The sequence below is a fragment of the Candoia aspera genome, chromosome 1, assembly GCF_035149785.1.
Source record: "Candoia aspera isolate rCanAsp1 chromosome 1, rCanAsp1.hap2, whole genome shotgun sequence".
NCBI classification, from domain to species: Eukaryota; Metazoa; Chordata; class Lepidosauria; order Squamata; family Boidae; genus Candoia; species Candoia aspera.
Genome location: NC_086153.1, coordinates 241,688,572 through 241,715,893, shown reverse-complemented (window position 1 = coordinate 241,715,893; position 27,322 = coordinate 241,688,572). Strand labels below are relative to the sequence as shown.

At 38.4% G+C, this 27,322-nt stretch overlaps 1 long non-coding RNA gene across 4 annotated transcripts; it reads right to left on the bottom strand.

The window, feature by feature from the left end:
- Window positions 1-756: 756 nt before the first annotated feature.
- On the bottom strand, window positions 757-26,277 carry LOC134487501 (uncharacterized). 4 transcript variants are annotated; one of them, XR_010066861.1, is made up of 6 exons: window positions 26,091-26,277; window positions 14,547-14,597; window positions 8,829-8,844; window positions 7,091-7,108; window positions 6,288-6,302; window positions 3,801-3,813 (listed from the first exon to the last, which is right to left on the bottom strand). It is a non-coding gene; the product is annotated as an uncharacterized LOC134487501 (long non-coding RNA). The 4 variants fall into 4 exon arrangements; XR_010066863.1 differs by lacking the exons at window positions 3,801-3,813; window positions 6,288-6,302 and adding an exon at window positions 757-771 and having other exon boundaries at window positions 26,091-26,272; XR_010066860.1 differs by lacking the exons at window positions 3,801-3,813; window positions 6,288-6,302 and adding an exon at window positions 1,121-1,133 and having other exon boundaries at window positions 26,091-26,270.
- Between the last annotated feature and the right edge of the window lie 1,045 nt (window positions 26,278-27,322).

The following is a 27,322-nucleotide window of genomic DNA, read 5'->3' as shown; positions in this document are numbered from 1 at the left end:
AAGTGGTACTCAACAACCAGAAGGAAGGAGAAGCGCCTACAATAGCTGAAAATGACCAATGGGACATGCTCAAATCCCAGACCCTGATCAACCAACCTCATCAGAAACCCTGTAGAATGTCTGTATGGCAAGATATGTATTGGGAGAATAAGAAAACCACTTTCTTAATTCCAGAACACCGAAAGATGAATGTAAGTGGTCTCTATAATGAGTTGGGGATAAGATGAAGACTAAGTCAGGGGGACATGTACTCTAAAAATAGTTAGCAGGGCAGTTTGGGGGCATGTTTGGTTAGATGTGAGGATAAGACCACCATCACACACTGCAAGCAGGCTTAACAGTAGTTTTGCAGTGTGGGAAGACAGTTTTTCAAAGCTACATCATCAGAGAGAGTTAGTCCTGTCCTTTCCAAAAACAAATCCTCTCAAAAATCCCTTCCATCATGGTAATGAGGCTCTTTTTCATATTATGACACTTAAATTTTATTTAAATGTATTTCAATTCTGTTTTGTCTCTAAAGAGTTCAAGGCACTTTAAAGGTTCTCAACCCTACAAGGTAATCTAGTTCGACCAAGTGTGTGCATCCAGAACATCCAAGAACAATCTGCTAAGAAAAATTCAGTATTCTACTATCACCCAACTTATTCTCATCACATGTCATAGGAAATATTGTTGAACACTGCTGGTGCCACTATAGAGAAAAGACTGAAAATAAGGAGAAGAGAAAATAAGGTTCACTGAATGGAGAGCACATACCTTCTTCATAGACTTCTATCATGGCGGAAAGAAGAGGTGATGTGAAGCAAAGAAGGAAAAAGTGTAAGAATACAAACACATTTATGCCTAATGGGTAGAATGGGTGAGTAAGGGGTAGCATGGAGGAAAAAAAATAAAAGGTCCACAGGCACTTAGGGAAGCTGTGAGAATTTGAAAAATTATAATGGCAGGTTAATGCAGCTATGAGTATAGAGCATTAAGGCAAAAACATTCTTGTTTGTGATAGTAGGTTAATAGTACTTGTTGATCTTGTTTCTTCTCTTTCAGTATCCCATTCACACAAATATATATATAGTCTATGTACATATCAGAGAATAGGAGGATTTAGAAGTTGTGTCACATACCTGGCTCATGAACTTCATCAGGTGAGAAGTATCATGGATCAAGATGTAACAAACCACAAGAGAACAAAAACAAGAGTGACATGTTAATCCAAGGGTCTTTGAACTCTTCTATGAGAGTTTGAAAAGAGGAAGAGAAAAGAAAGTAGTAGGTCAAATCAGTAGCCACAGGTGAAAAAAGTTAACAGGACTTAAAAGACCATGTAAATGCAGCCAAACAGGGAGTCAATAAAGGTGAATTTGCCAAGTCATAGAATTAATGCTGTTTTGCTCATGAATCATTTGTCAGCCTTGTATAAACAAAGAGGAATTCACAGTCATGTTCTGCAAATGATTATTTTGGATTGTCATGCTGACATCTGGGGAGTGAAACAACAGGATGCCACAGAAATGCAGGTATCCTTTCATTCTGCTAGAGTACAGTATCAAAGCACTCACAGAGAACTACCTCCAAAAAACCAAGATTATCAGAAGCAAGCATTCCTCTTTTTGTTTGTTTTTCTCTGATTAGATGGTGTAGTTTTATTCAATTATTTATTAGATTTAGAAGCTGCCCAACTCCAAATAACTCTGGGCAGCTTACATATTAAAAGTCATAAACAATAAAAAAGAGAACAAGAATGTCCAGAATAACACAACACAAATGTTCCCCACATGGAACAAAAACAACCCCCCCCCCAAATAATTGACAGGGGTTCAGCAACTATCTTATCCCCAACCCATCCTAGACTATGTATATGGTAAGACATGTTCATTTTACATGCAAAAATTCCCCAGGATAATGTGTTGCTTAGAATGTCATACTCTGAATTTTTTTTAAAAAAGTTGTTTACAGACCTGTACAGGAAATCTTAGGCTACCTATGATTTTGATTTTGGCTTTTTAGCATCAAGGCATGCAAGAATATGAGAAAGCAAGCCATTGCTATGGTTATTTAGCAAATATTTCATTTATTTTTCCTAATAAATGGAATAAAGATACTTCTGTAAATGTTACTTTATGACCAATAAAAGAATCCTGCTCCAACTGCAGAAGAAAAAAACCTCAAAAATTTATCTCTGCAGGACCACATAAGGCTAGAACCAAGTTCTAAAACATAGACACTGTTTTTGCAATAAAACTTTCACAAGGAATAGTCCTTTGGGAATATATAAACTTTTTATGCAATATAACCACATACATTATTTGATGTATGAAAATCTCTCCATCTCGGCTCATCTCATCTCATTCATGTCAAAGGGAGAGCAGGATTAGGGCTGCCATGTCAATTCCACTCTCTATGATCAGCATAAATTATGAGAAACCCTATTTTTGCTAAAAGTATGCAGAGCAGCCCATACTGGCACCTCTTGGCTTGGCTAATTAGGAATTCTGGAACTGGCAGGCCCAACACACCTGAAAGGCACTGAGTTGGGGCAGGTTGGTGTTGTGTGAAGAGAGATCAGCCCCTCACTGATTCTGCAATGTTTTTCCCAATTCTGTGCCTTTTTCTCCCTTGATGTTCCAGACAGCTCCCTATTTTATAACCTATCTCCTTATATGTAATATATGTTAAACAGCATTATTTTCAAATCAAGGATGTTATGGGAATATCATTAAGACCAAGCAAGAGTTATTTTCCATTTCCTTGCTCCACCTTTGAATTCCTGTACACACTTCTATTTAAAACAACTGGAGGAATTCAAAAGTCATGCCACATACCTGGTTCAGGTGAAGCACAGGTGTCAATAGGGGAAAAGGAGGACAAGACAAATAAGAAATGCAGGGTTGTTACAATAACCTTAAACTTTTGCAAGCCAAGGTTGAAATTCTTAATTGATAAGTACATTTAAAAAACAGAAAGCAAACTAATAATGTGTGGAAAGTTAAAGGGGAGGCAAATGTGAATGAAAAAAGGCAGGGCATGCACATGTGAAAAGGGCAGAGGGTAGAGAACCATGCAAATGACTTATGTAATAGTCAATTAACAATGTATTTTATATTTACTCTGAAATAAGTCATCTCAAATTCAGTTTGATTTATTCTGAGATAAAATGTCTAGAATTACAGCCTTAGTTGCCATAATTCACATCATCTTCCAATATTTACATAAAACAACCATTCACAATTTTTAAATTCTTGCTATGAGTTTACTTATTGCCTTTTTATCTCATCTTTTCTTTGGGCACTCCAAGTGGCATAAATGGGAGCCTTTCCTCATTTTAACACAACACAACCCTGTTAGATGGTTTGGGGTAAAAGACAGAGGCTGGCCCAAGGTCATCCAGTGAGTTTTGTGTTGAGTGAGGGAGTTGAACCTAGACTTCCAAAATCTAAGTCTAACACCATTACATTAAACTATGCAATTCACACAAGGTAAGTCATCTCTAGATGAAGCTTCTGAAAAGTTTCTGTGAAGGATGTGACCCTTGGCCAAAAATATTCCACTTTTCCAACCCTAACCCATCATCAATCATTTTATATCCCCAAGTCGTTATATAAACTTTTGTTTTATATGCCAATTACAAGGCTTTATGTCCTTGTGCATGGTAATGGCACAATTTATAAATCAACAGAGAAAGTCAGGGAAGAAAGAAGTTGTTAAGGTAATGTGTTGCTCTCCTGTTCTCTTCCATCACCTTCACATTTCTGCACACACCAATATGAGATGGAAAGAGAAGAATCCAGAAGTCAAATCACATACCTGGTTCATGAACTTCACCAGGTGGGAAGTATCATGGATGAAACAAAATTGAGACAATAGAAAACAAGAATATTAGAAAAGAAAAAGAAATGCAACAGCCTTAAAGTAATTCAAGTGCTGAGAAAGACAATAGCTTATTATAGGAAAGATAATGCAGTTAAATTTTTAAAAATGGAATTATGGTATGCATATTAGCAAAGGCCAAATGCTTTACTGGAATGCAGAGTATGCAAATGCAGCCTAGAAAACATAAAGATCAAATCTTGTAGAAGATTTGAAAGCCAGTACATGCTGATAGCTTTGAAGGACAGATATATTTTTCAGGTACTGGGTGAATTCATCTAGCTCTATAGTCTATATCTGCCAAGTGCTCAATTTATGCCATTCCCTTTCACACACATACACATACAGTATATATTTGCTGTCAGAGAACACAGAGGATCATAGCAGTATCAATTTAAGCTTACACTACTGACACACAGGAACTCTGAAGGAAAGAGATGGGCATCTTCTAGGAACAATTTCTATGGTTTTGATTGCATGTGCAATGCCCAGCCAGAACCAGGAGCAGGTGCTACTGTATTTATCCCTTCTTCCCTTAAGCTTCCAGAAGTTTAATCACATGAAATGATGAGAATTTTGTTACATTTGCTCTATCACACTAACACAATTACCTTTCTGGAATTGGTTTCATTGTTTGAAAATGCTAGGGACCAATTATTAATTTCTACTTCTTGCTGCAGGCCAGCTTCAAGGGATCACTTCTTGAATCATCCCAACAAAGGAAGAAGGTGAGAATAATGAAGTTCTTAGAATTCCAAACCTCTTGTGCAATTGCATGGGCCATCACAATGCCAGTGCTGTTCCTAGCAGAAATATTGATACAAATATTCCTCATCTGCAACACAGCCCATCCTCTACGTGCCTGAAGATCAGGGGCATCCACAGTGGCCACCACTGGCTTCAAAATGGCAGGCATGACTAGGTGATCAAAATCTCATGACTTTTTTTGTGTGTGTGAGGCATGATAAAAAGGGTGGGGCTTTAATTGTCCAGTCCCCACTGCCATTTTGAAGTTAGTGACCAATGCTCTAGATGCCCCTATGATGATCTCTGTGGGATGGCCAGAAGGTACATCAAAATGAAGCCAATTTACAGGCAATCCAAGAAGAAGCAGGAGTGCACATAGAGAATAACTCCCCCTTCTACTAAAACTTGAATTAACCATTGCAAACAGCAGACTTCACAGATCTATAGCTTTGAAGCTGAACTAAAAGGCATACACATTTAGGTAAACTGATAGCTTTAAAAGGGCAGAAGCTTCAGCCACACGAAAAATGCAGGGCAAATTTGATAGGAAGATGAATTGGAAAAGGTACAGCAGGGGTCCATTTACCACATTCTTCAAATCTCATATCTGTGACAGTTTCAAATCTCATGCAAAGCCATAGTTTGTTTAACCACTGTTTGCTAAACTAACTAGGTAGGTTAGCATAACCTGCAGAGTCACTCTTCATGATTACAAACCACAATGGCTGAATTCACATAATGCACTAAGCCAAAACCAGCCAAACCATATTATGCCTTAGCATAATGTTGAACCTGCTTGCATGTTTGGTATACCCTTCAGGAACATATCAAGCTGCTGGAAGCAAGAGTGCTCATCCCAGGATAACTTGGCCAACTATATCAGTTCACAAGCTCAATGTTTGAACTGCATTTTGCCTGAAATTCATGTAGGACTTCCAGGAAGCAGCAAATTCTATACCTGATACATCTTAAAAGCTAATTCTGGCAACGTAATTTTCAACCATGATTACATAAATGAAAGCTGTCATGCAAGAAAGGAAAAGGGGGAATTTAAAACTCCAGTTTAACACTAGCATTTTCCTTCATACATTTCTCAAAAAATGACTTGAACTTTATATCAGTGTTTCTTAACCATGGCAATTTTAAGATGTGTGGACTTCAACTCCCAGAATTCCCCAGTCAGCCATGCCCATGCTGGCTGGGGAATTCTGGGAGCTGAAGTTCACACATCTTAAAGTTGCCAACGTTGAGAAACATTGTATTATACTGTAATTAGCAGCACTATAAATCAATGGTAAGAACTGCTTGTTCAAAGGAAGGAAAGTCCAAACCATATTTATCTAACCAGTTAATACAGAATGTCATTTCTTTTATTCCACACATTTTTTTAGTTGAAATCATTATAAAATCAGTCACTGCGTGTGACTAACTACCTCTCCCATCCTCACTAGCCAACAAGCCTGCTGGTCATAGAGTTTGGGAGTGTCAGAATTGTAGTCCAGCAGATCCAGAGAACAATAAATAGGGGGAAACTGCCTTATGAAAGTTGCAGCTACTTCTGCTTCCTTTTCATTCAATTAGCAAGGATACTACAGTAACGACACCCTTCCTTCTTCTATAATACTTTCCTGTCATCTCCATTTAAATGTTCAGAACTGAGAGACTTCAACACATACCTTCTTCTTGAGCTTCTTCAGGTGGGAAGCATTGTTAAAAATAAAGAGGGAAACAACAGAAGAGAACAATATTATTTATTTGTTTATTTGATTAATATCCCACTTTTTTGCCAGAGAGTAGAAAACAAGAAGCATGAAATTCAAATGCCTCAAACTGTGTGAGGAGCATGAGGTTAAAGGGAAAGAATTTAGAATCATTAGGTTACTGTAGAACAGATACAACAAATCACATACAGATGGTGAACTGAAATGTTGAATGTTTGGCTGCTTTACTTGGACAGGAAGAAAAGGTGAGGTAAAAAAAATGCATATTCATAATCAAAGCTCAAAAAAAAATTCCCATAATCCAATTTTTTAGTTTATTCACTAATATAGCGTCTCTCAAATGCTGAATTCCTAACAGAAAGTCATTCAGAAAGTGGACGATCTTGAGTGAGTTCTCAGTGTATCAACTTTTGGGGGGAAAATGTTCAAAGAAATGCTCTGGGTTCTTCCACCTCAACAGATTAAAGGGGGATAGTCCAGGAAACAAGCTTTTACAAGTACCCCATGTCTTTGCAATATATTGCCCCTGGAATCTGTATGCCTCCCCCCCCACCAACTCCTATCTTCTTGCAGAGCAATAGAGATAAGAGAACATTTAGAGATTGAAAGCCACAACAGGAATGATCTCTGATTGTCATGTGTACTTTTCCCTGTCCCTTTTCTCATGTGCCTTTTCTTCTATCACCTCAGGATTCCTTTGGGCAAACAAGCACACTCTACTGAAAAGAAGAGAAAGAAATCCAAAAGCTATGACATACCTTCTTCCTGTGGTTCTTCTGATGGGAGGCATAATGGGAACAAGAGGCAAAGATAAAAACATTAATCTATTTAATAGAGCCTTAACAGTTGTGAGCTAAAACTAGAGAAATGTGAGACTAGAGAATATATAAACTGGAAATGACCACCTTAGAAGAAGACAGATACAGGTTAGGCAAAGATGTAAAACCAGCAACCAAAAGATATAAAGGAAATACCCTACAGGGAAAAAGGCATGCAGATTATAGACCCATCTAGCCAAGAGAACACATTTAAATTAATGATTTCCATCCAACAAAAAAGAAAAAAGAGAATTAGGAAGAAAGGAAAACACTTCAGTGGGAGAAGTTGCCTGTATCAGGTTAGCATCCTTGATTATCTCTTTGTAACTGCAACGAAGTACTGAAGATGGAGTTCAGAAGGTGCCTTCACTCCCAACAGCCTTAGCAAGTACTGGATTTTTCTGGACTGCTTTTCAGTGAATCTGTTGGCTTAAAAGCTATAAGGAAATTCATTGATCTAGGGCAGTGTTTCTCAACTTAGAATCTTAAGATGTCTGGACCAGCCCAGAATTCCCAGCCAGCATAGAAGTCCAGACATCTTAAAGTTGCTAAGGTTGAGTTAGGTGTGTCTAGTTCTCCCACAGAGGTCTCATTTAGCTCCAAGAGTGACTATACCTTCTCTGCATTCTATCCGACACGGAATCTCCACTTCTACTCCAGCTTTATTCTCTGTATTGACTGATCAGCAATAGCACCACAAGGGTAACAATAATGCACTGTTGAAAACACCCCTGTTTTTCTCACATAGACTAAACATTTCAACCCTGTAAAGTAACTAATTTCTGTGCCTTATAGTACATGGACAATACTGAAGTTCACAGTGCCCGAGGAACAGCTCTAACCAAAGGACCAGCTCCTTCTTTTCAGACGGAAGGAGAAGGTGGCAGCTACATGCCATAAAGAAACCCCTGATAATTTGATCTCTTCATTCAATATTTTCTATATATATGTAGAAAAAAAACTTTATTCTCCTTGTTTTATAAACAGAGAACAGTATTTTAGCAACAAATTCCAAGGCATTACAAGTAGTCCCTACTTTCAACTGTCTTCACGTTATATGAGGAATTTTCTACTTAGTATACAGCAAACTAAATTAACCTGAAGACATTATATTAGGAAAACCCATCAGCACTTCTATGCCCAAGTAACAGTATCATAAGGGATATAGTGATCCTATCCTCTAAGCTCATTTAAGATGCTTCATGGGCCAAATTCTGGAATGCCTCATAGAATGCCTCATGGGCCAAATTCTGGAAAATAATAAACTCAGCAATGGTCACCCTCTGAGACTCCTTCTTCCAAAGAATTGCTACACAGAAATGTATCAATTCATGAATCAACTCAAGATGATAGTCATTTTCCAATTTATTTTATCAACATGGACATTTAACTTGGCAATTACAATGGCTATAAAATAAATTTAGTTGGGTGCACAAAAGAGCAATCCAATAACTACTTGGTCAAAATTACTAACGGCATGTCACACTCTGATCTTAAGCCTTTATAATTAAAAGCAAAGGCCAATTCACAGTAATTGGGTTTCCAATTTTTCCAGGATTTTAGATCATCTTTCGCAGGCAGTAGCAAAGAGATGGATGGATGACAGGCAGTGAGAGAGCTGATGACCAATGGATCATCAGAGAAAGAAAAGGTTCATTCCAGGGGAAGTTTCGGTTACCTTCTTCTTCATATTCCTCTGCATTGAGAGAAAAACAAAAATGGAAAGAAGAAAAGCAGCAGGATCAAAAACATTGGTTAGCACTGCAGCACAAAGACTGACATGGAAGATAAAAACTTGCTGAGGATAAAGTCAACCATTCTTATTAAAGAACAGAAGAAAAAAGCCAACATTTCCCATAATCATCAAAAAATTCAAGTTCAGGAGGCAATTAAATGTAATAATAATAAAAATAAGATGTTTGGTCCACGTAAGAATGAGAGATTGAACAGAGTTTGCACAAGAGACTTTAAATTCAGATCTAAGATTGCAAGATGTAATAATCCCATTAAAATGATGGGCTTATATTTCCATAAAATAAAAATATATTGGTTGAAAGAAGAAATTCACTGGCTGACAGGGGCATCTGCAGGATGGGTCAAAAAAGTCAAGATAGTGGCTGCAACCACACAATTGAAGCCCCACCAAGTGGATCTCCTTGTTGCCTGCTCAGCATTACTCTGATACAAGGAAATTCTAGTTTTAACTAAATCCATAGATTAAGCTTTGCCTATAAAAACCTCAAACCTGTAAATTCTGAAAAGATATAGTTTTCAATCTGAAAATGAATGTCAGTTAATTGATTACGCTTATATCTGAACTACATTCTAGTGTGTGTGTACGTGTGTCTATATATGAAGTTTTAGCAACTAGGAGAATAATAATACAGTTTCCTCCATAAAATGTTTTTGCTTAATTAACATGTGCTCAGAAACTGTTAATATCAGTGGAAGATTTTCTGGGGATATGACCACTGAAACCATTCTAGTGATACAAGAATCTGGAGTTCTTATAAATATTATAATAAATATTGCATCATCATCATCATCTTAACCAGGGACTCTCAACATACACTTATTATTATTTCCTGCTCACTTCTGGGCATGGAATGAATAAGGGTAACAATATATTTTTGTTTTGATGTAATAGAATCAACATGGTGACTGCTTAAAAACTAGGATTCCAGGCTGATATTTCATGAACAGGCTCACCATGTAAATCTGTTCCTCTTAAATATTCAAGCTGGGACAAACTGCATCTCAGATTTCTTTAGGGAGATTCTGGTGAGTGTGCTTTCAATGAAGAAGAGGAAAAAAGGCATCTTTATGAGATGGCCATCTCATGCAATGCCATCAAAGTCATTCTTGAGAACTCATACCAGTTCTTGACTAGAAGCCGGTTAAGGGACAATAAGACAATACATGAGCACAATTCACATGTCAGAAGACTGTCATGACAAAGTCAGGGAAGTAAGATGATTTAAAAGTGTGAGGAAGGGGTACTGATTTTTTCCCCTCTGAACCTGCCTTTACACACACATTTTTCTTCTGGAAAGTTATTTCTGGTCATGGAAACTCACTGGGAGCAAAACAGTATGAGAAAATACATTTAAAGTAAAAACATATATAGATATGTGTTCCTTTTATTCACACAGGGTATGCTTTAAATTGCAAGTTAGCTTTAATGTACCATATATGTTCATTGGTGACAAATGAAGTCAGGAAGAAGTCATCCAGCTAAGCTGTATTATATATATTCAGGGTGACCTTCTTTTAAGGACCACTTAAATATACCAGCTTCCATTGCATGCAATCACTGATTGACTCCCAATCTGAAATCTTGATCATGTTACCCTGAAAATAACCCATCCAGTTGAAATCCTTGGGGATTTGTTTTATTTGTTTGTTGTTTGTTTGTATCTCCAGATAACTTTGGGCAGCTTATTTTATAAAATAAAAGTAAGTAAAGACAGAAAGAAAAATCATGAAACATCCTGAGCATCAGAAGGAATGAACACAGAGGCTACCCAAAACCACCTCAAGAAAAAAACAACAGGGGCTCAGCAACCACCCAGATAAATCTGCCCAGGATGACACTTTTAGAAATACAGTATCCCATTATAGCTTTTTCCAATCCGCTGCCCTTATGTACCATGCTGTACTGGCTAGGGATTATGGGAACTGGAGTCCAGTGCTTCTGGAGACTATACCAGAATGGGGAATTCCTGTGTTACATGAGCCAATTTGTCAGGAATGTTTAAGTGTTTTCAGATCCTGCCTCAGTACAAAAGTTCATTCTACATGTATCCTCAGATATGTTCCAGCAAAAGAGTTTTATGGTTTTGAGATGCCATAAATAGCATCAACTTGAGCAAAAGACTTCTAAAAAATGAATGTCATCTTCTTTTAACTCAAAGAGAAGAAAAGAGGAAAAGCTACGTTCATACGAACCGACGTCCAAAGCTAATGAAGTCCCACACTTTTGGCTGCAATGCAACCAAGCCTGTTTCCAGCTACAACACACACAAATGCAAGAAATGAACATAAAATGTGTAATGGAAATAATTAATGTATTTAGTTCATCAACCTTGCTGAGGGAAGAGAGAGACACAGAACTGAGAAGTGCCCAGTAATCATTCCCAACCTGCTATTCCACAGACACTTTTTAAAAGGCTCCTTCACTCTATAATGGGTCACCAAGAGTTGGCAGCAGCAGCTCTATAACAACAAAAAGAAGCCATGGAGAAGATGGAATTGGAGAAGATGCCCATGGCCTAGAAACCCTGATAAGTAAGATGGGGAATCCAAACATACAAAACAGGATATTGGTTTTGCGGCAAATTCAATACAAGCCAGAGGTTTGTGCATCTCTGAAAACGTGGTTACAAGACTGCAGGCTGACCACAATTATGTGCTGTATCTGCTGAACACAGAATCAGAAATAGATCTAAAGCACACACACACACCCCAACACCGCCACCCCGCCCCCTGGCTTCAAGATTAAGGGACCTTGGAGCGCAAGACATTTGAAAATTTCTTTTGGAGCACACACACACCATGCGTGATGCTTTTCAAGACAGGGAGAGGGGCAGAGGCCAATTTCCACTGTTTCCCCACAGCATCGCACAACCAAGGAAGATTTACTTTTAGAGACAGTTGGATAGGAACTGGGCAGCTTTATGAGGCTTATCTTAGATAAGAGCCAGCAAGGACTACTGTGGAACAAGGCACAAGAGGGAGAGGAGGGACAGGCCTTGACTGCTCCCTGAAGACCCTTACTCATATTGAATGGTTGTATACTTCTCAGTGATCTCAAACTCAGTGGGATGATAGGTGGAATTAGGGAGCATCGGAGATCTACATAATTAAAAATGATCCCCACAATATAAATCATGACAACTCAGCTAAAAACTAAAAATAGTACTGTATCACTTTAACATCTTACTGTCTGAAAGAACCATTCATGTTTGGTAACTTTAAAACTGAGTAGACCATGAAATTAAATTGGAACAATGAGGTATTTTACAGCATTTACATATAAGTAATTAAAGCTTACTCACCCTCTACTTGTTCCCTGTAAGAAAGCAAAAAGACAGAAAAAGAAAAGAAATCAGACTAAATTTGCCTGTCTAGATCAGAAAGTCACACTTCCATGAAACCTAATCCTGGGAAACTATAGTTTTTTTACATTTTAGTTATTATTTGCTTTTTATATAGATAATCTGGGCATCCCCAAATATGCACCTTTTAGATGTGTTATGACTGCAACTTTGACATAGTGGCTGGGAGGGTTCAGTGTTGTATTCCCAACACATTCCCAACACATCTGGAATATCCCAAGTTTGGAAAAGCCAATCCATATTTCCAACTATCTGAATTATTATTCAACTCAGCTCCCAGGATTTGTCATCTTGAGAAAGGTTGTTCTCATGCTTGAATCAGTATTCTGAGCTCATTTTGTTAAGATGTTTCAAGTTTCTTTCCAATTTTGTGAGCTTGTTCTACATTCACCTTGATTATTCCTCTGATGTCAATTAATTCGTGATCCTCTAGACTTAGATAACAATTCTGTCATATCTCAGCTAGCAAGGTTAGACTCTACAAAATTGTTTTCTTCTCTCATTATAAGTCAATCTGATTTCCTGAGCGGCATCAATAGTGTTTTCAAAATTACAGAGTATAATCCTTGTTCCTTGCTCTTTTTAGCTACATGAAGGGAACTTCAGCAGATTCCATTTTATCAGCAGGACCTGTAGTTGAAGTCCTTAGAAATGCTACGAATGAAGAAAAATAACTGAAAACAAATGTGAAGAACTTTTGCAATTACTGTGTAAAAAAACAGGTGCTCCTTTCCTGATCACTATATATCATTATGCACCTCCCTAATGTCCTGTTTCTGATGTTATGTGCCATTAAATCAGTGTTAACTCTAGGTGACCACATAAAGAGATTTTCTCCAGGATGATTTGAACCCATGTGATCCTTTGGTCCACTTCACTGCTGGTCCTCCTCTTCTTCTCTTTTCTTCCACATTTCTCAGCATTATAGACTTCTCAAGAGTGTCCAAAATATGATAATTTGAACCTGGCCATGTGACCTTTTCCAATCTGATGGCCACTGAGTCAGATTTGCTGGAACAGTTTGGTTAGAACCTTGGCAGATTCTTCTTCTCTTTGCCACATTTCTGTAGATATTCCATCAATTCCTGTAGCCTTCCAGCTTAGTAATGACCAGTGCTGATCTAACTTCATTTAGAGGTTCTTGTAAGTAGGAAATGTCTTTCAAGGTATCTTGGAAATTGACGTCTGTACTGTACAAAATTTCAGTATACTTCTATCATTTCATTTCTTTGAATTAGTTACTATTTGTCCTCTGGCATTTTTAGCATACTGATTTGCGGTTGAAACCTCCTTCTGAGTTCAGAGTTGTTTTGGAAAACTTTTCTGTCTTTGTTTCCATCATCAATGTCTTTATAGATGACATTGTAAGACTGCTTCTTTTCTCTTCTGAAATTCTTTATTAAGTTCCAGAGAACTTCGTCTTTGTTGTCTTTGTCTTCTCTTTTCTTCTTGGCAATTTCCACCATTTCTTCTGACATTCAGTTTGCTTTCTTAGTCTTTGGCACTTTTTTTTCACATTCATCCTTCACAACTTCTTTGATTTTATTCCACAATTTCTTTGTTTCTCTATCAATGGGATTCAAAGCAATTCCTGATGTTCTCCTTAAAACAGTGGCTCAAGATCACATCATGGAAATTGGTTGGCTTTCTTCTTCTACTTTAGTTTGACTCAGAACTTGCACATGAGCAGTTTGCAATCTATTCCACAGTCTGCCTCTTGCCATGCCTTTGCTGTTATAACTAAGCTTTTCCACCTTCTTGTACAAATAATATAGTGAATTTGATTTCTGTGTAGTCCATCTGATAAAGTCCATGTTGGAAGACTGTGTTAGCAAGACACTTACTAAGAGCACAGGGATACATCCTCACTTTGCATCTGATCAGTTAAAATTAGCTTTCCACCTGCTTTCTTTCCAGATATGTATATAATTTATATAAAATTAAAATATTATACAAAATTATATAATCTCCACATTTTCTCCTCCTTAATTACAGTACACATTGCTAAGAAGTTACATTCTGCACAGACTCATGCAAGCGATAAATAGCACAGTTAATTATTTTATAGCTTAATAAAATTGCATTTGACAGAAGGCAAAGTGCTGCTATATTCTTTCTTTTGGACATTTGGATCAAGCAACCCTGCCATATTAACCTACTTGATTATTTTAACACATTGTCTTGGGAACAGAATTTAGATCCTTGCACATATGAAGACCAGTGCTTTGACTCTACCAAAAAAATGCAACAATGACCCTTAAAAATGAATTAACATGCACGTCTGTTTCTACTTACACTTCTTCGGTGTCAGACATTTTGGCAGAAGGTTTCTAGATGAAAAAACAAATAAAAGCCAGAATCAGTCTCAGTGCATACACACAATAATTTATTTGTACAAAGATGGCAATTTAATTAATTGAAAGGACCTGTTAAAAATAATACAGTTCATAAACTTTAAACTATTCTAGAAAGCATGAAGCTAATCTCGTCACACATGAAGCAGGATCCTAATTCCTTACTCCTCTATATTTTATAACTCCTGGTCGAGATGAAATACCAAAAACTCTGCCCATCAAGTTCACTCAATTGGACTCAAACTCAGGCCAATATTATTAGGCCTGATGGAAAAAATCCAGGCCTAAACATGCACTATGCATAAATATCCTCTTAAATCATGTTTGATGAAGTGTAACATTCCATGAGACCAGCCTTCTGCAATCTGGTACCACCCAGATGTGCTTGATTACAACTCCACTAATTCCCAGGAAGTAGATCCAATGACTGACTTGTTTGGGAATTAGGAGAGTTCCAGGTAAACATATCTCTAGAATGCCAGACTAAAGGTGGATACTTTAGACCTTCATAACTCTCATGCCAACCCTAGCAACAAGCAAATAACTTCTAGTGTTTCTATATTAGTGTTATAAAGTATTATTTAATAAACCACAAATTACATTTGTTATTAATAAGTATCCTGATAGATTATTCCTAGTACTACTGAACAAAAAGCTATTGTGGAGCTATTCCATTACTTCTTTCATGACTTTTCCCCCTATTAAGTAAAAGGGAAAAACAAGTTATGGAAGGGTTGCAAATGATGTGGTGTATGAACCCCATAGCATTGTGTGAATGCAACAAGGCAATTTTATAGGAGCACCCATGATCATATAGGCGGTCTTTAATACACAGTACAATATAGCATCATGGTTTTTTTCCTTATTTATCTTCTTGAGAACTGAAACTGTGGGTTCGTGGGACTGATTTGACATTTTCTCCCAGGCCCAAACACAATATTTTACCAACTAGGTCACACAGACAAAGAATGCATATAGTATGTACATATACATGCATAGACCCGCCCTCAGTTTTCCCATACACAGAATAGTTGTTATGGTTACCAGGCTTGTATTCATACCAAGACAAGTATGACAAGATCAGCTGCATCTGTACTTAAGATGAAAAAATGCCAGAAATCACAAGGCTGTTTGGGTAATATTATCCAGCTAGTCCTTACATTTACAACATCCAGCTTTCATACCACAGGGTATGAAAATCACGAGGGATTTTTATTTTCACTGATAACATAACACAACATAACATAACACTGATATTTACAGAACATGGCTTTGATCCACAAAGACAGCAGAGATGCCCTCTCTTTGCTCAGGTAACTAAATGCTTGTCCCTTTACCTCAGAGAACAGGAATTCTTGCATACTCCGTGCAAAGCAAACCTTTGCATCTCAGATGAGGATGGAAACCACAAAAGATTAATTTCTTGGGAGACATAAGTAACGTGTTTGCAGAATAATTTTTGAAGAGTTCAAAAACCTCAAGGAGGTCACTGATAAGTTCTATAGGAAGATTTTGTCTGACACCCACTGAAATCCCTGATGGATGAAGCTTTAATTAGCAAACACAGAGCTGCTCCCAAGGAAACCCAAGCCTGGTCTTAACTTAATTACTCAGCTGATACATGAGAGGACTCTTGAAGGAACAGCAGATGGATGAATGCCCCAAAGAACATCTGCAGCTTACAAGATTTCTATTTTAGAAGGTCAAGTATTCCTGGAGGCAATAGTCCTGCCATATAAGGGATGACACACAGCTCCAAGTGACAAAACTTAATGGTGCAATGTACTGTAAACACCAAGAAGGATGTGTGCTTACTTGGCTTTTTGTGCTATGCTTTGAGGTTCTAGGTGTTCCAAACATACAGTCAAGGAAGACAACATTATTTTAGTTTAAGGGGACAGAGCAGGGCCATTCCATACAGAAAATTAAAAAACAAAAACAGAACAGAACCACTAAAGCTTTCTTCCCATTTTTTTAAAAAACTTCCTGGTTCTCGCTGGATTCATACCAAGGAAGATGTATGAACATATTTTATTTGGAGATCTGAAACCACTTTGATCAAATCTCTGAATCAAATTTATTTTCCAAATTGAATTGGGTGCTTCAAATTTATAAATTGATTAAAATCAATTTGAATTAATGAATAAGAGCCAATCCACATACCATTAATCCATATAGCCACACAAACATACTTATGTAAGTCTACAGAACCTGGAAGCTAGCAGCTGAAAGAATGGGGTGATTGCTACTAATTTTGGCTCAGTATTAGAAATTGGCCAATGATTGGTGTCAACCCATCTGATATTGTTGGAGTATGCAGAGGTGTACAACTTTTCCTGACCACCCTTTAAATGAGGGTGAGGTCAAGCTGAAATCTAACACTGATGTCATTTCATTTACATTTAAACTGTATTAATATTGAAAGAAATATTCTTACAATATTTAATGCTTTAAAACTTTCACCACTCTATCATATTAAAATTATAATTTTAGGGCCTCCTGGGTCACATTTAAGGCTTTTAGAAGTCATGTGTGGCCTTGGAACCCTAGGCTGATCACCTCTGGGCTAACACTTAAAAGATTCATTGCAGGCTTGTACTCCTCAACCTTCCAGATGCTAAGTCAGCAACATGAATCACTTCAAGATTACCATATCCCATGGGTGTCCAGATTGTTTGTGTGCAAACTGGGAGCAAATAATGAAATGTGCATCACAACATCAAAACACATGTTTTCTCTTTTTGGAGCAGGGCGGTCCTAGTGGTTTGTACTAGACTCCTATGTCTTCTCTTCAGGCAATCAATATATAAAATTACTCTAATGGACAACATGGTACTGGCTTAGAATCACACTGCATACAGCAACTTAATAATATTCCTATGGTCACTGCTGGAGGCTTAAGCCAGTGTGGTTGGCATATTTGGGGAGAAAAATGTTGGCATCCTCAAATCACTCTCTAGTATGGGGACTTCAATCTCTCTCATGAATGGACCAGCTTTGATCTCAGAGGTCTTCTAAAATGAAGAGACCTCTAAACAGCAATACACAGCCTCATGTGGCGCAGAGTGGTAGGCGGCAGTATTGCAACCAAAACTCTCCCCATGACCCGAGCTCAATCCCAGCGGGAGCTGGATCCTCAGGTAGCTGGCTCAGGTCGATTCAGCCTTCCATCCTTCTGAGATCAGTAAAATGAGTACCCAGCTTGCTGGGGAAGGTGACAACTGGGGAAGGCAATGGCAAACCACCCTGCTATAGTCTGCCAAGAAAACATCACGAAAGCAGCGTCCCCCCAAAGGGTCAGACATGACTCAGTGCTTGCACAGGGGACCTTTCACCTTTCACTCACTAAACAGCAATATAATACAAAGAAAAGTAATAAAGTCTGTAAGGACTCTTCCAGATGTGCAGGCCTGCAATTGGGAGTTCCTGAGAGGAAAGCTGCTATAAAGAACTATGAGAACAAGGGCATAATCTCCTTTTTAAGAGTTGTAAGTGACCCCATCCAAAATGTCTCAACTTATCACCATGCTCTAAAAATGCTCACATGGATTTGTAAGGTTCTGGGACAAGTTTACAGACACAAGCACCCAGGTATACAAAATCTTCTGTTACATGATCACTAACTTGTATGACTTTTCCTTTGTTTAATAAACACACTCCACAATTAGGTGCTGCTTCTCCCTTTGCATCTACTTGGTAGCTGTTGTTCAAGGTGATTTGGGGAAAGTTGGCTCACTGCATCTCTTGCTTCACGTAACAGCAAGGGCAGGAAGGAAAGGTACCCAGCAGAATCTTGCTAAATTAATCAAGAAGTTCTAGCCTGGGATAGGAGATTAAGCAGATGGACATTAACCAACTTTAATGCACTAAGGCTTCAGCCTAAAACCAGCGTTCAAATGCATAATAAATATTAGTTTAAAAATAAATACATGCTGAAGCCCACTGATTCAGCCACTGTTGATATTCCTAGGTCATATTACCACTTTCTTAAATGAAATTATACAGTCCCTGCATTTAAGTCATAAAATGGAATTATACATTATGCATGTAAACTGCTGAAGCCACACACAACTACAGCACTGCCATAGGGCCTAGATGAGAGGAAGTCAAGAGAATCTCCAGAGAACTTTATTTTCTCGATGAAAAGTACCCTGTTCATACATACTGTGGTCAGAGATGACCACAGTATCATACTGTAAAGCAGGAACTGGCCTACAAAAGAGTAGGTCCAGCTCAAGACACTTTCCTGTCAGAGGTCAGATGCCTCCTCACCTTGCCTTCAAGTCCAAGTTCACACAAACTTGAGCCTATAAAGTTAATATGGTATCTCAGGAAGAAAACCCCAAAGGCTTTGGGGGGAAATACAGTAACAACTTCAGTAATGAAGAATTTCCTGCCCAAATTAGCTGCTGAAGAGGCAGTCTGCCTAATGGTAAAGTTGGCCAATTGAACTTCATGAACATATTTGCTCTGACAAAATACACCTAAAAGGAACTTAGTCTTCTCACAGTGCAACTTCTGATTTAAATGCAGGTGAATTGCCAATCTCTAACATTATAGCCGACTGGACTTTACGTCAAGGGAAACCTTTACCTTTACCTTTAACATTATAGCATCATGGCTGCCTGCCTGCCAGCCTGCCACTTTGACATCATTTTGTTGATGCTGATGGAAAAATAGCTGACTATCACACAGTCAGTCATATTTAGTTACATGAGAATATCTCTCAGGGTACATGAAAAGCTAACTGAAAGCCAGCACAAACCAATGTTTCTAGTGTTAAAACTGTAAATCATCAGAACTGAAATGAGTTGCCAACCTGAATTTTCAAAAAAGTATCCTTAAGAAATATTTCAATTCAAATCTAGTCTGGCTTCTTTTCTAGATAAACTTGTTCCCTGTTGTTCAACACGCTGAGTTTGTACAGCTGCCAAAATCCAATCAGCCACTAGATGACAGCAAAGGATTTTGTTTTTCTGACCCACAAAGCTTGCTTACTTCATTTTAGAATTATTTATTATGCAAACCCAGCTCCCTTGGTTAATTGTTCAGTGTGTTGCATGAACCCAGAAAATTGATTTAATTGAGCTAATCATGGTTATTAAGCCACTATTTTGTGTGTGTGAGAGAGAGAGATCGACAGGAAGGGCAATCTACCTTGACTTCACTTGTTTCCATGACTGTTTCACTTTGAAACAATTAACAGTATAAAATCCTGTGCATCCAAGTGAAAGTTAAAAACAAATGTCTTATCTTCAAGTCATTCAAATCATATTTCAACATTCAATGGGTTTTTTCATGGTCAATGAAATACTTACGATGTGAGCACCATTACACTTTGTAATTTGTCTTCATATAGGACTTAGCAGTGATGACGTCTTGGAAGTACAACAATTCGAACCACAGAACCATGCCACAAAAGCAAATAAATCAGAGGCTATAGCCAAATGGCCTGGGGTTATTCAGATGATACAGATAATCACAATTTCAGATATACACATGTAATATATGGCTGCCTGCACTCATATGATTCCAATGAGGCCAATGTTTCACTAGAAGAATATATGGCTGCGGTAGAAAATGGCTATTCATTTAGTTGCTTCTCAAAAGAAGCTTCCTTCAGCTTCTGTCTCAAGAAAGCCTTATGTACATACTAAAGTGGCTTTTAAGATGATAGGTTTAATATTTTTAAAGTTTCTCTTATTATTACTTTTAGCCATTTATAACTTGACAGGTAAGGCTAGATGACATGCAAATGTCATGTTGTAATGTTTTCCTTATTTCTAAGCTTATTATACACAGTAAGTTTAAACATGAGGGAGACTGAATTGGATGAAGATCATGAAGTACCCGGAAATAGATAGCTCAATCCTCCTCAACCCAAGCTCACATAGATATAGCTTTTTATAATACTGGACTCTACTGACTCCAACAAAGTACTAGACTTTCTCTTCCCTCCAGAGTAATTCTTCTCCACAGCAAACCACCATAAAATCTTTATCTGGAGCAGGATGACACATAAGGTGTGTATTATTTTGGTTGAGAGATTATCCTGAAAAAACATCAGGAAAACTAGGATCATCTGCTAAACACTAGAACTTCAAGGATGCCCTTTCCCCTTACCCTCTAGTGAAATTATGGTTAGCTAAAAGTGCAATAGATGTACTCCAGATAAAGACACACCTTTAGAAGTATTGATTTCCTTCTTAGTACAACTGCAAAGATTTCAGCTGAGTTCAGGCACTGAACACTGGTTCCAGGTCACGTCTATGCTCTTTGTTTAAATATTCCACCTATATAGCAACCATATTTACAAATGGAGATTGCATGAATACAGAACATTTGTGAATCATTTCTTTTAATTTCCTTAACTGCTCTGTGCTCCACTTGTGCTTATACAGATATCTGTATAACATCAAAATATGGATTAGATAGTTTTCCTTGTTTGCACCATTATGGTTTTTTTTATTGTACTTATTCTTTTAGCTTGATAAAGCAAAACAAGTTTTTTAAAATGTCTTTGTGAAAGGTTAGGATCCTCCCCAAATATCCTCATGTCAAGGCTGAGCCAATGCACAAGCAACTCAAACAATTGTTTGCAGTGGCTCAGTAGAGGTGCCAGTGAAACAGATATATTCAAGGACCCCTTTCAAGTGTTGCCCCAAAGTAGTTTTCAGATCCAGTGTGATCATATAATTATCTGCAAATGGCACTTCCAGTATTTTTTTTTGCTTCAGCCGGTCAACAGCGTCCTTTGGGGGAATCAATTTCAGCTATTGAAATTTAAGCCCAAGGAAGCCTTCACTAAAATGAATCAATTTCTACCTTGTCCTAAAATTACATATTTGGTATGGAATATCCAAAATACATTCAATGATAAGAATGCAAGCAATTTGCTGCCTTTCATAAAGCAATAAAAGATGGGGACCATAACTGATGACACGTGGAAAAACACTGGGGTTGGTCCCTGCTTAAGAGATGAACTTTAAAGCAGCTGTTTTTTTAAAACTTTATAATAATCTCTCCCCTTTTTATTTGAGTTTCCCCAAGTTTTGCCTGCCCTCAAAATTCTTTGTAACTATCTACCTATCTATCCACCTGTCTACCACTACAAACAACCACAGAGGGGGAGGGAGAGAGGATAGTTTGTATTATGTACAGTTTTCCCCCCTGCTAAACTAAGGAAAAGGTATTTTTTTTAAAAAAGCAACCCTTCTCTTTCAGCTCTGCTGCTCTCATCAAATCAGAGTCCACAGTAACTGCTTCAAGGTTAAAAAAAAAAAAAAGCGGGGGGACCTAACCACTGCACTCCTGAGACATGTATGTTTTGTCATTAATTGACCTTTATAAGTCAGCTCTTATGAGTCAAGAATATACTGTTGATTCAATTGCGTATCATACGGCTTTACACTAGCAAACCAACCCATTTATTTAAAAAAGAAAAACCAACACAGATAAATCACATGGGCTCTAAATGAAGTGCAAATGTTATAAATAAATCTCTGATACTGAGCCAATCTGCAGCAGAGAAGGTGGATCATAATTCTGTCACATAAATCCCCAACCAATTTCTGCTTCCCGCTCTGAACTATATGTGCCTTTTGGCTTAAATCTGTTCCAATTCTTGGCTGAAAACACCCAGACCCCATCTCTTCAGGAGCTTCTTAACAGCTGAGAATGTACCCATCTTCCCCTTGATAGATTGAATTCACTCCCTCACCTCAGAGACTATTGATGAAAATAGCTGCCCTCCCATCAATCATTCCCTCTCCTTGGCCATACAAGGTGAAGCAGGAAGATTATAGGAAGAAGAATGAAAAGGAAAGCTGGTGCTAAACAGCGGACTTGATAGGCATAGCTGGATATCACAAGGGAAAAGAAGAAGCAAACAAACCCTGGTCTGTGGACCCATTTGGCAGATGAAACCATTCTCCTGGCAGGATATTTAGTCAATCTGATGTCTCTAAGGTATGTTTTGCTGCATTCTTCTCTCTCAAAAATTCTTCTTGGCCACAATGCCATTCTATATTTGGATCAAGAAACCAGCAGCTGGAGTTTTTAAAAGAAAGAAGGAACGCCCAAGAGGTTAATTCATAATCCCATTCATTTGTCCAGACCTCTTGTGCGCAAACTGTCTCCAAATCACAGAGTTCACCCAGAATAAGAGCGTCTCAGGATGAAAGCAACCTTCCTCTGATCCTTTTTCACACAGCTGTACCCTCTGCTGGTTATGCTTGTGACATTTCTATTCAGGTTCTAGAAGTGTTCTTTGAGGGACTCTATGTGGCGTTGAGGACCTGCTCCCTACACAAATAAATGCCTTGGTACAGCCTGTTGTAAAGGCCTCTATGCCAAAAGCTGATGTGGTTATTTTATTACAAAGCATCAGCAAGCCAGTGATTTCCCTTTATCGCCAATAGTATTGGATTAAAATAACTGGAGATTTGGATACCTGTGAAGCCCAGGCAAACCTTTCTCATCTGGGAAACAAAAGCCTTACCTACAGAAATAATCCAAACACGGACAAGCTCATGATAAGATTATGGTATTAGAAAAATACCTGAATATACCACAAGAATAAGAAGAATGCATTCTATTCAACAGGGGACTCTGTTCTTATATATGATAACAGCAGCAAGACTCTTATACGCTCAAAGATGGAAGGATGCACAAATTCCCTCAATGGAGGACTGGATGACTAAGTTAATGGAACTGGCCCAAATGGCTGAACTGACAGCACTGATAAGAGAAAATACTGTAACTGGATTTGCTTCTGTTTGGAAGCCACTTTTGGACTATTTGCTTGTAATGGGAAAAAATGAAGTTCTGATTTTGGGTTTTGATGATTAAATGGTTTGATTTTAGAGAAATAATGTTACTAAATGTTTAATTAATAGCAGGAGATTAACTTTTATATGCTTTTATATCTGTGTTAGAGAAGGATGGAAGTCACTTGTCTTATGTTTGTCTATCTTCTTGCACTGTTTTAGTTTTTCTTGTTTCTTTTTAGACTTGTATTCTATCTGTTCTATATTCTGTATTTTGTGTTTTAATTATATTTTGAAAAATTAATAAATCTTTATTTAAAAATGAAGAATTCATTCTATTATTTAATTGGCACTCCTGCACATTGCAGGTATTTGAGCTAGATAGTTCTTGTGGTCCCTTCTATCCCCACAACTCTATGATTCTAAGAAAAAGTTTGGCTTATCCTCAGACTCAAATCTAAATATGGTGGCGACACCGAGTTTGAACTCTGGCACTTCATAATGAGGAAAACATTCTGGGTGATGCACTAGAGTTTTTCATGCTGTCATATTTTATTAGAGAACAAACAAGGGAGATGGTCTAGTGTGGTTCAAGGTGAAACATGATCACCCAGAAATCATGGACACCCCCAGCTCCCCCAGGGACGAATCCATCACCTCTAGAATATCAATTATTCTCCTTAATGGGATTTATTTATATATATATATATTTTGAAACGAAACAGACAAAAAGTCATACGAAAATATGGGCGAAGGATGCAAGTAGAAGGCTACAAAATCTGGGCCAGTGCATGCCCTCCATTAACTTAAATGTGTGTAAAATAATGTAATTGACCAATAATAGCCTTACCTAGAAGCCCAGCTAGTCAGGCTAAGATCTGGTGCACATGCTGAAGCTGCCACATGGTGGCAACCTTTGTGCAGTGATTTCCTTCATAGCTCCCCAATCAAAAAAGATCTGCTAGGATGTGGAGAAAGCGATCCAATCTGCCCTCTGAACTGCTCTACACCAATGGCTTGCCATATGGGACAGCTGCCATTCAGGACATAGAAGGTACAGTGGTCATAGTCCTGGGTCATGTCTCAGCCACATCCAATCAGGAGCAGAATCCAGTATTTGATAGTCAGCTTTCTCTCTTCCCTTTTTTAGAAGCATCAAAGTATTTTCATGTATGATGGAGGCATAACAGAATATGCCATTATATAATAATGGGTATAATATTACTCAGAACAGATGCAGTAGTTGTGACGATTCAGAATTTTCCCTGAGAGATTCACTCATTGACAGAAAACATACGATTGAGAAGATTCTGTTAAGAAGAAATCTAACACTGATTCTTGCCTACTTCTCAGGTCTATTATCTACCACAGACCATTTCATCTCTACCGCTGTTTTCCAAGAAGACAACCATATTTCAGTCTATTACACAGTTAAATATTAATCTCTCTTGCAGACTTTATTGGTCCAGCCTGTCTGAAGAACTAAGATAGATATATGCATTTAATACTAACATCTTGCAATAATTTAAAGGCCTGACTCACATGACCTGCTTTCCATTCAGAAGAAGAATTGAATAACACTATTCTTTTATCCCTCACTTTCATACAATCCAGCACAAAACATGTAACTTGCAAGGAAGTCAGTAATTTTTAATACTGCTCGTAAGATCTGAGAATAGTAAGTCCCTCTGACGCCAAGAGCCCCTCTGAGGGGAGGAGATGGGCAGTGACAAAGTAGAGATAGATAGATAGATAGATAGATAGATAGATAGATAGATAGATAGATAGATAGATAGATAGATAGATAGATAGATAGATAGGCAGGCAGGCAGGCAGGCAGGCAGGCAGGCAGGCAGGCAGGCAGGCAGGCAGGCAGGCAGACAATCCTCAGAACTGAATGTCTAACTAAAATATACAGTATCTGGCTGGGGTTCAATCACCCCCATGGTGTAATACTTTCAGTGGAAGTCAGACAAAGCTCAGTTGCTACAACACATTATAACTAATTCTTACTACATGTAACTTTTTCCCTTGCCTGAACTCACTGACTCAACAAGCTGATTTTCAAGCTCACAACTGAAATAACCTCAGCTGAAAAATAATGTCCCTGTAACTCTTTATTTTACCAATGGTGCTTAAATAATCTAACACTGTTCTGAAATATGCTTTTTTTAATGTACAAATTAGCCACAGCATTCAAGCACTTCATCTCTGCATTCATCTGAGAGATGCTCCAATTCAATGGGCCTCCCACTGACATTTAAACAACCCACAAAGTTCTCTCCACCCAACCCAACCCAACCATGGGGATTCAAGCACGGAGGAAACCCCCATTTAGGCAGTATTTCAGCTGACATTCTTACAACTTTTGAAAAATTTGAGTGTTTTGTGTATGTGATACATATCACTTTTGGCCACTTGCCATATAGGTTCCTGTTTTGATGGATCTCCTTTTTTTTTTTTTTTTGGACAGCTGCTGTGGCTAATTGTTATTAGCTTGAAGAAAACCCTCTCAGATTAGGCAAGGAGAAGGAGAAATCCACTGTGTGCTAGGATCTAGAGACCTACTTTCATTGTAGGCCCATGAACCTCTGCCCTCCAGCTTTGCATTCCATCCTAGTCTGAGTAAGACAACTTTGGACCTGCGTTTCCTTCTCCCTATACTGAACCAACACATGTCTCACTTGAATCTCTTTCTTACCTGAGAGGGGGAGCTGAGAGAAGCAAGGAGCTTTCTGCTGAATGGATCAGGCTGCAGGCTCTGCCAACTCCAGCAGGCAATTAAGTCCTCCTGTTATAGTGACATCTGATCTTCTAGAGAAGCTCATTGGCCACCAGGCTCACAACAGTAAGGAGGGAAAGAGTGAGGGAAGAAAGAGGGGTGGGAAAAGGTCAGCCCAAGTATAGGAGCAGCTGAAGGAGCTGTCCTAGATTAAGATGGGAGGGACATGTTTGGAGAGAGTGGAAAATAAAACACCATATACCTTAGCTTTCTATATTTAAAATCCCACCAGGCCAGCAAAATTTAAAGGACGATCAGTTCAAAGGAACCGGAGGGTCTCATGTATGCAGCAAAGAGCTTGGGGATCAGTTGCCTATGTTATTTTAAAGCCTGTCCTGTCCCAGAATTGTTCTAACTCCAACAGCACCCATATGGTGCAATTGCAGTGCTGGCAGAGAAGGCAGTGTTGCAGGTTTTCCTGGAGTCAGCCCAGGAGGACTAAGGGTCAGTCTGAACTGCAAGAGAAAGTAATTGGGTTCATCAGAGCAGCTAAGAGGGACTGGCTAATTACTCAGGGGACTGGCCGGCAGCAGTGGGAATAGGCTTGGCCTTACCATACCAAAAAAATCAAAAGATCAGCCTGACGGAAGCTTGGTTTCTAATATGAAGCATCCTCCACTGCATCTTCTGTAACAACATAATATGGGTTATTGATATATTGCTGATAATAACGCATTAAGTGCAATACAATCCTTGATGTTTTGTGACAGACCAAACTGAAACAATTGGGTGTGTGGTTAAACGTTTGCTTGTTAGGGTTGGGAGAGCTATTGCTGCCTGCAAGCTACTGGCTTTTTGAAGAAAATTTCACAGATCCTCGCTTGGAAAGAGCTGCTTTTAACTGAAAGATGGAAAGAGCCAGGGATGGATTTCTTTCTCGTCATAATAAGAATCTGAAAGGCTGGTGCGGCAGGTGGCTTTTTGAACCAACCACCCAAGAGCCTAGAAGTGGAGCCGGAGGCCGAACGACCCGCACTTCGCTCAATCCGCAAGAAAAAGACCAAACAGGTGAAAGTCGTACCACTTTCCGCCTCTAGGGGGCCCGCGAGTCCCAGCTATAAGCGGCCTTCCGTTGCCGCCGCGTTTCCAAAGCACCGCGACTGTCTTCCCCGTTGCCTTGTTCTACCCCCTCCCCCCCCCTCAGATTTGGC